Here is a 13,268-nt window from a genome sequence, read left to right as displayed (position 1 = left end):
GCTTTTGGAATTTTTGAAATGTTTCAAAATTCTACGCCCTGGATCCAAGGGGATAAGCATTGAGCTTCAACACAGTTGGGATCTTTGAATCTCTCACCAGCTTCAGATTCCTGCACCATTCAACAAATCATTCCCAAAGCTCAGGGCAAATTAGAAGAAGAAGAAGAAGAAGAGTTTGGATTTGATATCCCGCCTTTCACTCCCTTTAAGGAGTCTCAAAGCAGCTAACATTCTCCTTTCCCTTCCTCCCCCACAACAAACACTCTGTGAGGTGAGTGGGGCTGAGAGACTTCAGAGAAGTGTGATTGCCCAAGGTCACCCAGCAGCTGCATGTGGAGGAGCGGAGACGCGAACCCGGTTCCCCGGATTACGAGACTACCGCTCTTAACCACTACACCACACTGGCTCCCAGGTAACAGGTAACAAAATTAAACAGGTAACAAAAGAAAGTCATGCAGGCATGCACAAGAGCCACACAAAAAATCTCTTTATATCACCCACCTACCATGTTAAATGAATTTAACAAAGCAAATTCACACTAGGTAATTCACAATATCTTATACTGGACTCCCTTCCATTGGTGAACCAGGGTGCAAGACGAGGAAAGAAGACAGCGCAAGGTGTCACCGTTCAAGAAAAGGAGAACTGAAGATCAGAAAGATTATGTGCTTTAGAAAGTTTGTTCTTGCTAACTCCTTACATCTCCACTGTACTCTCTCCTCTAAAGAAAACTAAGCATGGCAGTGTGGACCGTGGAACATCTAGCGGATAAGGGGGAAACACTAACCAGTTGTGCGAATTGGCCATTTGGCAAAGTGGAACAAAACTTACAGTTTCATAGCAAGTACACAGTAATCTGGGGATGTGAGGAAAAGAAATGGGATCACAGAGCCTTGGGATTCATTATTCAGGTCAGCAAACACTCAAGGAAGGATGATTGAGCTGGGATACTAAACTGCATCATCAACCACTTTAGATCAGACTCTAGGATCCTTGTCTGGGCAAATGAGTCTTCACCATCGCTATGCATGGCACTTTACAGGATAATGTGGGTCTAAATTCTAATAATATGGGGTGAAGAGGAAAAAGGAGAATGGGAGTGAAAATATTGAACTGGCTGCATTTGCTTAGGGTTCATTGTGGTTGAAGATGAAGACCAGTCTCTTGGGGAAGGACAACGGGGGCAGTTGCTCTGGGCATCATGCATGCATGGGGCCACCCCACTATCAATAATGATAAATGGTGCTATGAAGAAATACTTCTGGATATGTTTCTCACATCTGACTCCTGGCTTTCCAAAGAAGTGAGAAGTACTCAGACTTGTCTCATCCTATTTTCATGACTGCCCTATGAAGAAGGTGAAGCTAAGAGACAGTGGGTTCTTCAAGGTTAGCCAGCTTCAAAGACTAGCAGAAACTTGAACCCTGTTCTCTGCAGTCAAAGTCCAACACTTTGGCCACTGTACCACACTTTCTCTACAGGTATTGTTGTAGGGTAGATTGGACTGATGTTCCAGGAAAGCTTTGGGGAAACCTCGACCATGCTGCTGAATTAATCCACACAACATTGAGATAGATTTACTCAGCCACTTGGCATCACTGTCTTGGCTTATGTTATGTCAAATTAAGAGCACCTAGAAGAGGCAGTGGAAGACAGAAGTGCCTGGCGTGCTCTGGTCCATGGGGTCACGAAGAGTCGGACATGACTAAACGACTAAACAACAACAGAAGAGGCAGCATGCTAAGACCATTCAATGACTCCTTGGCTAAACTCAGTTTGCTCCCTTTCAAGGTGTAGTTCTAGCTAACCAAATTTTTAATCTGACTTCTGGGTGGCTACAGAATAGTTCCACGCAGTAACATCCTACAGTGTGCCTGGACATAAGAAGCTGCCTTATCTGGGCCAGCCCTAATTAGGTGTAGGGGGAAGGTTTCTCCATACAGTTGTTTTTGTTGTGTAATGAAAGGGGTAGTAAATTATTAGTTAGAATCATAGAATCATAGAATCATAGAGTTGGAATAGACCACAAGGGCCATCGAGTCCAACCCCCTGCCAAGCAGGAAACACCATCAGAGCACTCCTGACATATGGTTGTCAAGCCTCTGCTTAAAGACCTCCAAAGAAGGAGACTCCACCACACTCCTTGGCAGCAAATTCCACTCTTGAACAGCTCTTACTGTCAGGAAGTTCTTCCTAATGTTTAGATGGAATCTTCTTTCTTGTAGTTTGGATCCATTGCTCCGTGTCCACTTCTCTGGAGCAGCAGAAAACAACCTTTCTCCCTCCTCTATATGACATCCTTTTATATATTTGAACATGGCTATCATATCACCCCTTAACCTCCTCTTCTCCAGGCTAAACATGCCCAGCTCCCTTAGCCATTCCTCATAAGGCATCGTTTCCAGGCCTTTGACCATTTTGGTTGCCCTCCTCTGGACACGTTCCAGTTTGTCAGTGTCCTTCTTGAACTGTGGTGCCCAGAACTGGACACAGTACTCCAGGTGAGGTCTGACCAGAGCAGAATACAGTGGCACTATTACTTCCCTTGATCTAGATGCTATACTCCTATTGATGCTCCATTTATGATTGTCATACATTTCGTGTCAGGAAGGGGAGAGGTACTTGTGGGATTTTCTGCCTTAGGTGTCAAAATAACTTGACCGGCCTTTGAATCTGTGCATCTATTCCATAATTTAGCTATGTCCTGTGTGCATGAAGTACATCTTTTGTATGTCCTGGATCCTTTATCATTCAGTTTCATCAGATGGCCCCAGGTTCTAGCATTATGAGAGAGGAAGATACACTTTCCCCTATTTAGTTTCTCTTCCACACCATTTTATATACCACTGTCACATGCCTTTACTAATCTTGTTTTCTTAAACTAGAAAGCTGCAAATGAACTCAAGCATTTTTCATTGCAAATTGTGTGCTAGATGACCAAGATCACAGTTCTAGGCACATTGGTGGGGCTTGAGCCCCTCTGAACTAATCTAAACACATTTTTAGTAAGCAATTGCTTATTTGAACTGGCCCCAGAAATTCTAAAAAAATTGTCCAGCAGCACCTTAGAGCCCAACTAAGTTTGTTCTTGGTATAAGCTTTCTAGTTTATACATGCACACGAAAGCTTATACCAAGAACAAACTTAGTTGGTCTCTAAGGTGCTACTGGACATTTTTTTATTTCTACCTGACTCTAGAACCCTAAAATTCTGGCAGTCTTAGGTTAAAGTCTTCAGCCTGAAAGATTAATAGCGGAATGAAGCTTTGTGTGTTTCAATTCCGACACACAAGCATGCAGACTGATGCTGTTCTCATGATTGCACTGCCAGTTTGCTACGGCTTATGTTGCTACAACAAGAAGGAGTACTCCATGGGACTATTTTTGTCTGCATGTTTGGGAATTGAGACTTTGGAAGAAAACTGGCTGTTAATTGTTCCTGCATCCATACTTGGAAAGTGATTATAATCAGGTAATGACAAACTGGGCAATTGCCTGATGGTGCATTGATTGCATGATTGGCTGGATAATTATCTCTGCAAGTGTTTTTGACTTGAGGAAAAGGAATAATGAATATAGGACTTTGAATAAGGGACAGGTCTAAAGGCTTCTTTGGAGAAATTCTCTGCGGATTTTTCTCTCCTGCATAAAATTGGCTTCTCATTGCAATTACCCCATGAGTTTGCAGCTCAGTACAAAGATGAGAGAAAACTATGGTTCAGAGGTGTGTGTGGCTCAGCACTCTTTGGGTGACTCCTCCTCTAATTCAGTCCCTGCAGAAAAACACTACCCAGTGTTCCAAATGGGTAGCAACAATGCAGAGAACTGGATGACTGCATAGCCAATATGGTGGTTAGATTTGGACTAGGGTAGCCCAGGTTGAAATCCCTAATCAAAAATGATATACAGTGGTACCTCGGGTTACATATGCTTCAGGTTACATACACTTCAGGTTACAGACTCCGCGAACCCAGAAATAGTACCTTGGCTTAAGAACTTTGCTTCAGGATGAGAACAGAAATTGTGCTCTGGCGGCGCAGCGGCAGCGGGAGGCCCCATTAGCTAAAGTGGTGCTTCAGGTTAAGAACAGTTTCAGGTTAAGAACGCACCTCCGGAACGAATTAAGTACTTAACCTGAGGTACCACTGTAGTGACTTTCACAAGGTTGTTATTATAAGGTAAAATAGAACAATCCCTGTATGTTGTGCTGAGTTCTTAGGGAGGAAGAACAAGGTGCACATGTAATAGTCAATGGAAGAAATATTAAGGGTCTCTCTATACATCCTTTTTATTGTGCTTTCATGATTATTTGTGTTGTTGGTGTTCTTAGGGTGCTTATATGTGATCCTACATTCAGGACTGGCTCTCCCATGAAGCAAGGTGGGACGACCACCTCAAGCAGCAGAAGCCCAGAGGAAGCAGATCCCAATGTAGTTCTTTATTCTTCCCCTGCTCCCTGACGTAGATCTTCACTCACCCTTCCCCGGCAGAGAGGGGGAGCCATTTTGTCATTTGCCTCAGGTGCCAAAATGTATTGGGCTGGCCCTGCCTGCATTCAATACTTGCAAAAGTTTCAGGGCAGTTGTACTGCTTCATTAGCAATCGGTGCCAGGAGTTGGGTGGCGCTGGTATTTTTGGTCATGCTTTTGTTGCACTATACTGCTGGCAATGTGCTCAATTAGATTTGCTTCTTTGTGATGTAACCATCCCCTCCATACTTCCAATTGATGCCAGATACTGGCATTCTTATGGGGGTTTTGTGTATGGAATTGAGTGAAGGTTTAGCACAGCAATCACGGTCTGAACAGAATAACTTTCAAAGTGTAAAAATGAAGGTATGATAGTGTGGTGTCCTATTGCAATGGGAGTATTGAAGAACCACAGTAATAAGGTGGCGAGCAGGAAAAACAGCAGCAGCAGGCTGTATAGTTTCCAATTTACAATAATTTCCCCCAAAGCCTTGCATATTTTCACCATTCACAAGTCAAACAGTGATAGAGCCACGTGAGCCTCAGAGGCAGTGCATTCCACAATTGAGGTGCCACAGCCAAAAAAGTCCTGTCTTGCATGCTCTGTGCCAAATGTTAGATGGTAGAATTTACAGAGCAGCGAGTCCGCTGATGAAATGAGAGTACAAGTAGACACATATTGAAGGAGGCAATCTGGGTAAACCTGAGGACCACATATCTGAGAAAAGGGAACTACAAATATTAATAATGCTGATCTTTGGACAACAAAAATGAGCCAACTGTTGTCCTCTACCACTCCAACAAAAAGAGAGAGTAAGACATTTTGGGTTGAGTTTGCAGAATGCAGGAACAGAGAGATGACTCTAAAAGGCTAAGCAATCCCCTTTGGGGGTAGATATGGCACAGAGAGCAGCTTAAACGAAATGGACAAAGTAAATACTGAATGGATGGTAATGGACATTTGATAGAGGAATTAATTCTTAAAGATGGGAAACCTTTCAGTATTGTATATATGCTTACTGCTTGCAAAGAGCAGTGCTCATTAAAACTAATGCACGGCTATTTACAGCAAAACCCGTACGAAGGAAGCTATGGAGTTCTATCAGAGATAAAGCCTTTCCAGATGTTTCTGAAAGTGCAGGGTTTCTCAGATGCAAACGCAAGAAAAGTAAGAGCATAAGAAAAGGCCTTCTAGATCAGACCATGGGGATCACACCAACAAGGCACAAATTGATTGCAAAAATGACTTGGGGAAAAGATTGAAGACACATCTTCCTTAGCTTTGCTGCTGCTAGCTAATTAAGGGTTTGCTAAACACTGGGGCATCCAAATTACGTCTCTGCTATGTAATGTGTGGTGTGGACTATGTAGCAGTGCAGACAGAAGGTCCTGAGCTAAATTTCTTACATCCTTGGTAAAAGAATTAGGTAGGAGTTGATGGGACAGACATTTGCCTGAGACCCCAGAGAGCTAAAATAGGTAGATGCCAGGTAGATAGTCAGATGCTGAATAGCCAATACACAATTTTTACACAATTTCAATATATGCGTATGGTCTGCCTTCAAAAATAGTCCAGGAACTGCATTTGATCCAGAATAGGGCTGTAAGATTATTCTATGGGATTGGGCAGTTTGACCATATTATACTTCTGCTTTGTCAGCTGCACTGCTTCCGTTCCATTTCTGGGCCCAAGTTAGAGTGCTGGTCTTCACCTTTAAACCTGTAAGCAGCTTGGGACCAGATTACCTGAAAGATTACTTTCTCCCACGCGTACGTACCTGAACCTTAGGATCCTTTTCAGAGGCTGTGCTCAGAGTACCAGTGCCAAAACAAAAGGAGAGGGCCTTTTCAGTATTGGCACCCCAGTTATGGGATTTCCTTCTATAAGAGTCTTGCCTGGTCCTTTTGTTGTGGTTTGTTTAGTGCCAGGTGAATACTCTTTTTGTTCTCCCAGTCCTTCTCAATAACTTAGGTTTTTGCTTAAGATATGGAAGCATTCAGAGTACTTTGCGTTATGGTGTGCCATACAAATGCCAGAGAGGGAGAGGCCAGTTTGAGGCATGGGCGTAGCCAGGATTTATGTTGGGGGTGGGGGGACTGAGTTATCTGCAACACAAATGGTCAGTTAGTTAAGTATTTTTATTTATTTACCTGTTTTAGGGGTGGCAGCTACCTCCCCTGCACTCCCCTGGCTATGCCCATGGTATGAGGCAGCTTCTTATATTCCTATGAGTCTTATATCCAGCAAGTCCCCAGTCAGAATCCACATGTCTCTTAATTTCTCTAAGGGCCTCTACTGACAGTTTCACTCGACGGCTGAGTTGAGTTGCCAGGCAACTGGCAAATGCATTCCAAAGATATGTTCAAATAAGTTGGTCCACCCCAAACTGGAAGGATGCCCCCGGAATCCTCTGCAAGTTTGCAGGGGATCCCGAGGATCATGTTTCAGGCTCATAGGAGCCTCTCGAAATAATGCCACTGCAAGTACTACTTGGCTTGTTCCTGCAGAAACGATGGCCTGGCCAATATGGAAACCACTTCCAAAGCAATGCAGGGCACCCCCATCTAAACTAGGAGTGATGCTGAAATAAATAAATAAATAAATAAATAAATAAATAAACAAACAAACAAACAAACAAACAAACATTCTTCGCCCATAAAGGTAAAGGTAAAGGTAAAGGTACCCCTGCCCATACGGGCCAGTCTTGACAGACTCTGGGTTTGTGCGCCCATCTCACTTAAGAGGCCAGGGGCCAGCGCTGTCTGGAGACACTTCCGGGTCACGTGGCCAGCGTGACAAGCTGCATCTGGCGAGCCAGAGCCGCACACGGAAACGCCGTTTACCTTCCCGCTGGTAAGCGGTCCCTATTTATCTACTTGCACCTGGGGGTGCTTTCGAACTGCTAGGTTTGCAGGCGCTGGGACCGAACAACGGGAGCGCACCCCGCCGCGGGGATTCGAACCGCCGACCTTTCGATCGGCAAGCCCTAGGCGCTGAGGCTTTTACCCACAGCGCCACCCACGTCCCTAATTCTTCGCCCATAGGACTGTGTAAATATGTCAGAGATTATAAAAGTTTTAGCAGCATCTGTAGTTGTTTTTTTAGCAGGCAGTTATCTGGTCCACACAGGTGGGAAACACCTGCATCTGATATGTCCCTCTGCTTCACTTCTTCTAGTCTATTTAACTTCAATAAACTATGTCATGGGAAGTTTATTGGAATAACTGTGAGGTAAGTATATATAATAGGGACGCGGGTGACGCTGTGGGTAAAACCACAGAGCCTAGGGCTTGCCGATCAGAAGGTCGCAGTTCAAATCCCCGCGACGGGGTGAGCTCCCGTTGCTCGGTCCCTGCTCCTGCCAACCTAGCAGTTCGAAAGCACACCAGTGGAAGTAGATAAATAGGTACCACTCCAGCGGGAAGGTAAACAGCGTTTCCGTGCACTGCTCTGGTTCGCCAGAAGCGGCTTAGTCCTGCTGGCCACATGACCCAGAAGCTGTACGCAGGCTCCCTTGGCCAATAAAACGAGATGAGCGCTGCAACCCCAGAGTCGGCCACGACTGGACCTAATGGTCAGGGGTCCCTTTACCTTTACCTTTAACTATATATAGCAATTTATCAGGTTCTTTTTCCAGCAAGGGAGTGGAGGATGGGGGTCCTATTTCCTCTCCAACGATGAGGAAGGTGAAAGAGAAACAATAACAACAATGACCAATCATACTGGTGTGGAATTATTATTATTATTTTTTAACAAAGCTAACTGCTTGGAAGTGACTTTCATCAGAAAATGACCAGCTACCTTCAGTAATAAAACACATTATGAATTGTGGGACATATTTTGCTCTCCATTACCATCCATTGAAAACAGTGCCCTCCTTTATTCTGCTCAACTTGGTGATTTAATTGAATTATGTTAAGAGCTCTGAGAATCAAAATTAAGAAAGCAGTACCAAGCTGACTTGACAAAAAAAAAATTTAATCTGATTGCAAAAAAAGGATAATAGATCTTAAATGGAAATTGTTCTTAGTATTACTTGTGTACAGAAAGTGATTTGATCACTTATTATTATTATTACCCCAATGAATTGATTTAGACATGCATTATGTTCATTCGCAGAAGTTACACATCTGCATATAAACCATTTTAAGTACAGGGTAACAGGAACTCACTTTAAAGAGTAACAGGAAATGGCAAATACAAACGCATGGTGAAATCATTTGGTTACAAAAGGAATGCTCAGCTCTTTAATGGCCTAATGCATGCTAGAATAGTGTGGGGTAATTTGCTCAACACCTACTTAGGCAGAAAGCAGCAAGGAGGGTGAGTCTTTCCTACTCTTAGAGAAGGAAAGCAATCTATTGCATGTCAGAAGAGCATCAGGGACCCTTTAGAGATACGGTAAGGCAATGTGAGTGGCTGGGTGCAGATTAAAGAGAAGCATCAAGCAACCCTTTGAAGCATATTTCTAAAATCACATTTAAATTCATCAGGTGTCACTTAAAACATTTATATCCTGCTTCTCCTGCCCATTTGTGATGGTTTACGCCCGCCCCCCCAAAAAAACCCTCAAAGAACAAAAGTACCACTGAAACAATGTGACTCCAGAACAATCAAACATGCGCCAATGAAATGCTCAGGTTACTGGAAAGGCTTGCAGGTTCCAAATGCAAAGACCTGGCCATTTATCTGTGGGAGAGGATCTTAGGATCTGGCTTGATTTTCTTTGTGCAAATGGCTTCCAGGAGAGAAAGATGTGTTTCCTGTTCATACAGAAGCTACTTAATAATAATATTAGTAGTAGGGGAAGCAGGCGTTCAAAGAACAAGCGATCACATGAACATATGTGTGTAAAACAGGCCACAGCTATGATACATTGAAAGAGAGCTTTCAATTATTTTGTGTAAAACCTAATTGTAAGAAATCAATCTTTTAGTGTAGCAGCACTCCCTGCCCACTGGCACCTTCCCTGTACTTTTTTCAGTGCCTGCTAAAAACATTTTTATTTAGGCAAGCCTATCCATGTTAAGTTGTGGGTGAACATATCAGACGACACAGCGATTCTTCAAACAGCTCTTGTTTATTCACAGGCCAGAACAGAACAGAACTGAAGGGTTCAGCCAGCCTGCTTATATAGAGCTCCACAAGAACGCAACAGTAACCATTTTCTGTAACTATCCAATCACTGAACGTCACTTTCGATCCCTTATTTGCATACGTGGACCTGAGTGAAAACTATCTACAGTATCCCCCTGCTGGCCCAGGGTGAGAACTTCAGTACATAACAATCCAGATATGTAGAATGCTGACATTTCAACCTGCTTTTTAGTGTATCATTGATTTGAATTTTCGGGGGAAAGTTTTAGATAGTTTTAAAAACTTTTTTTACTGGTAATTTCATTGCTTAGTTCTTTTTCTAAACTGATTTGAGTTTGGTTGTTTTTTACAATCAAGTGCTACGTACATGCGATGAAATAAATTAAAAGGGCAGGGGAAAGGCAGATGTTCTATGCCTATGCCAAAACAGGAGTCCCGTTTTCAATAAATGGTTTGGACCCCCCCCCCCTTTGAGTAATCTTTCAGGAAAGGGCAGATACAAATGTTCAGCTCATTTCTTTGCAGCACAAACCTCTTGGCAAGAGATAGAGAGATGAGGGAAAGGACTACGCTCTGCATATTGCCTCTGATTGCCTCCTTCAAAGTAGACATTGTATCTGTAGTGTAATATTATACATGATCTCTGCATCCACTCTAAAGTAGGCAAGCCACAGTAAAGTGCCCAGCCTGATCCCATCCCCCTCATTTGGCAAATGTTTTGCCAAGAAAAAAGGATGGGTTTGGGATTTTGCGGCAAAAGAGAGATTTTGTTTTTCAAAAAGAGCACCGCTTTTCAAACAAAACTTTCCACTCTGAAAAAAGTGTTGGTTCACCAGGCTGGTGAAGGCTGGCATAAAATGTTGTCAAGGTGTATCTCCCAGCCTGACTCCTGGGTAAGTTTAAAAGGCACAGGCAACATGGATCGATGCCATAGCATCAAAGGGGGTGTTCTGGGATCTCACTCCACTTACGCCCAAGGCATTGCACACAGTGTTACAAGCACAAGTTGCAATGAGTTAGTGAGTCAAACAGGGATTACTCATAAGGAAATAGGTTGGGGGTGCTGGCAGACTTTGGGGTCTCAGATTTCAGTGGCACCCTGTGCAATGCCAAAATTTGGTGACACCACCCCTCTCCCCGCTTCTCGCTCTCCATTCTAAATGGAATTCTGGCACCGAGGGCCTTCTCGGTGGTGGCGCCCGCCCTGTGGAACGCCTTCCCATCAGATGTCAAGGGAAAAAACAACTATCTGACATTTAGAAGACATCTGAAGTCAGCCCTGTTTAGGGAAGTTTTTCATGTTTTACTCTGTTTTTAAACTGTTGGAAGCCACCCAGAGTGGCTGGGGTAACCCAGCCAGATGGGCGGGGTATAAATACTAAATTATTATTATTATATTATGGGCACCCAGTGAGACCAAACTAGTCACACACCCCTAAATCCACCTCTGTGGTGGGGAGCATATCTTTAAGAAGGGCAGATAGTGCTTGGCTGATGGCATATTAAGATAAACTAGAAATTATACTTGGGGGTGGGGAGGGAGAGCAATAAATAATAAAAATTCCATCTCTAATTGCTGCATTTAGCTGTAGCTGGATAACAATCTTCACAATGAATAATCCCTGTCCTAAACCATAGTATATGAGTTATGGTAGAGTTCCCTGTATATTTTATTAACCACATGCTGCAAATTTCATTAGCTCTTCAAGGGTCTGTGGCCCTTTGAGTTTTGATAAAGACAAGCACAAGTAACTAATATGGCATCTTTATATAAAATAATTGATGCCATTTCCTAGAGAGGCGTTATGAAGAATAAATGGCTTTTGAATGCACAATGCACCCTCTTCTACAAGATTCCTCCTTCTCCCTACACAACTTTGAAGAATTAAGACTTTTATACTCTTGATCTAAATTCTAAAGAAAGGTGTCTCAGAAACCAAGAAAGATAATGCAAAGTTATTTCCTAAGGACTTGTAACCCTGATCTGCCTGTCCACATGGTTTCAGGTTTCCTAATATTATAGTAAGATATGAAGACTGTAGTTTTTTCTTGTCTAGTTTTCCTGTTTCAAATCATCCAGAAGCACCTTCCTGCTCACCACACATGCCCCATGAAACGAATTGTCAGACTGCCATGACATACATTTACAGATAACATGCTGTTTGGGGTACAGATGACCATAACTAAAGAAAGGAGTTTAGCAGGTTGCACTCCTGGGGCCTGCTTTTAGAAGGCTGTAACTAGCATTAAATTCCACCCTGTATGGTGCATTAGAAGGGTGGAATGTAAATTCTTAGACAGACTGGCTTTGGAAGATGTGAATTATGGATTTCCTGTGTCACATGTAGATGCTATAAACCAGGAAGTTCTCAGTTCATAACTTATCCATGAACTCTACTATGTTTACTAGTTTCCCCCTCTTTCCACCAAAATTCTGGTACTATGGAACCAGCAAAGAATTTGCAACCTTTCATCAACTACATTTCCCAGGATTCATTGAGAGAAGCAATTAAAATGCAAGTGATATAAAATTTGCATAATTTGGTAGTGAAGATATGTCTTATTTTTTTTAAAAAAATGGGTGTAGCTAGTGCAGGGGACTTCAGGATGGAAGTGGGGACATTTGCCTCTTGGGGACTTTTCGAGTTTAGTAAATAAATGCAGAGACCACTTCCAAAATCAGTGGTGGAGCAAAAAGTTTCACAAGTCGTTATTTCAGCAATTGGGAAATTGTGGAGTGTGCTGGGCACTAAAAGCTTTTAATGTTTTAAAATATTAGAAGATACTGCCACCTAAAGGTGTTTTGACTGTTGTGCAGCTGTCACTTTTTACAACATATTTCACACCAAGCGTTCAACAACCACTTTTGCAAGGTGGAAAAAAGCATATGGCCACATATAGCAGGTCTGGAGCACCCCAAAGTCCATGGAAGGGTCAGTGGGGACTGTGCTTTGAAAACTGTTGGGATTCAGACACAGAAGTGATACAGGCAGTGTCTACTTGCTGGTGGAGAAAGATCAGAGTTGGAGTATTTTGCTTCATTTTGCTTCCAAAACCAGTGCAGTTAGTTAATCAGGGACTTCGGAATTAAATGGACATGCTCATGTTGTAAGAGGGAGCCACTCTATGGATGTCATTTCCCCCAGGCAATAGACTTTTCCCCAGCTGATACAACAGCAAAGCTCGGGCTGCAAGATCTACTACAAGAGCCTTCAGTTGTTGCCTTGCTGGTGCAACATCTGTCTTATCCAGCTCCTTGTTTCTTGCCTTATTTTCTTCTCCAATGGTTTCAGCAATTGTGTTCCAGAATTAGTGCTAGTCTTCCCTAAATGGACAGCTCCCCCATATCCCTTGCAAGTCTGTGTGTCCAGACCAACTACCGTATTTTTCGCTCTATAACACGCACCCAACCATAACACGCACGTAGTTTTTAGAGGAGGAAAATCCGTAGGCATGCCACCCATAGACATTCCCTCCATAACACGCACAGACATTTCCCCTTAGTTTCTAGGAGGAAAAAAGTGAGTGTTATGGTCATGTACACCCAGGGCTCTGTAGAAATCTGACTCTGTAACCTTGCTATTCTCCTGCCCCTTGCCCCAGACAATGTTGCGTGAATCCATATACTGTATGAACAAAAGTTTCCGGCACCTACATTTTCCACCAAGAACAGCCAACAAATCTGAAAATCCAACTGTTTTT

This window comes from Podarcis raffonei, chromosome 12, assembly GCF_027172205.1.
Source record: "Podarcis raffonei isolate rPodRaf1 chromosome 12, rPodRaf1.pri, whole genome shotgun sequence".
NCBI lineage: Eukaryota > Metazoa > Chordata > Lepidosauria > Squamata > Lacertidae > Podarcis > Podarcis raffonei.
This window is presented reverse-complemented; position numbering follows the sequence as displayed.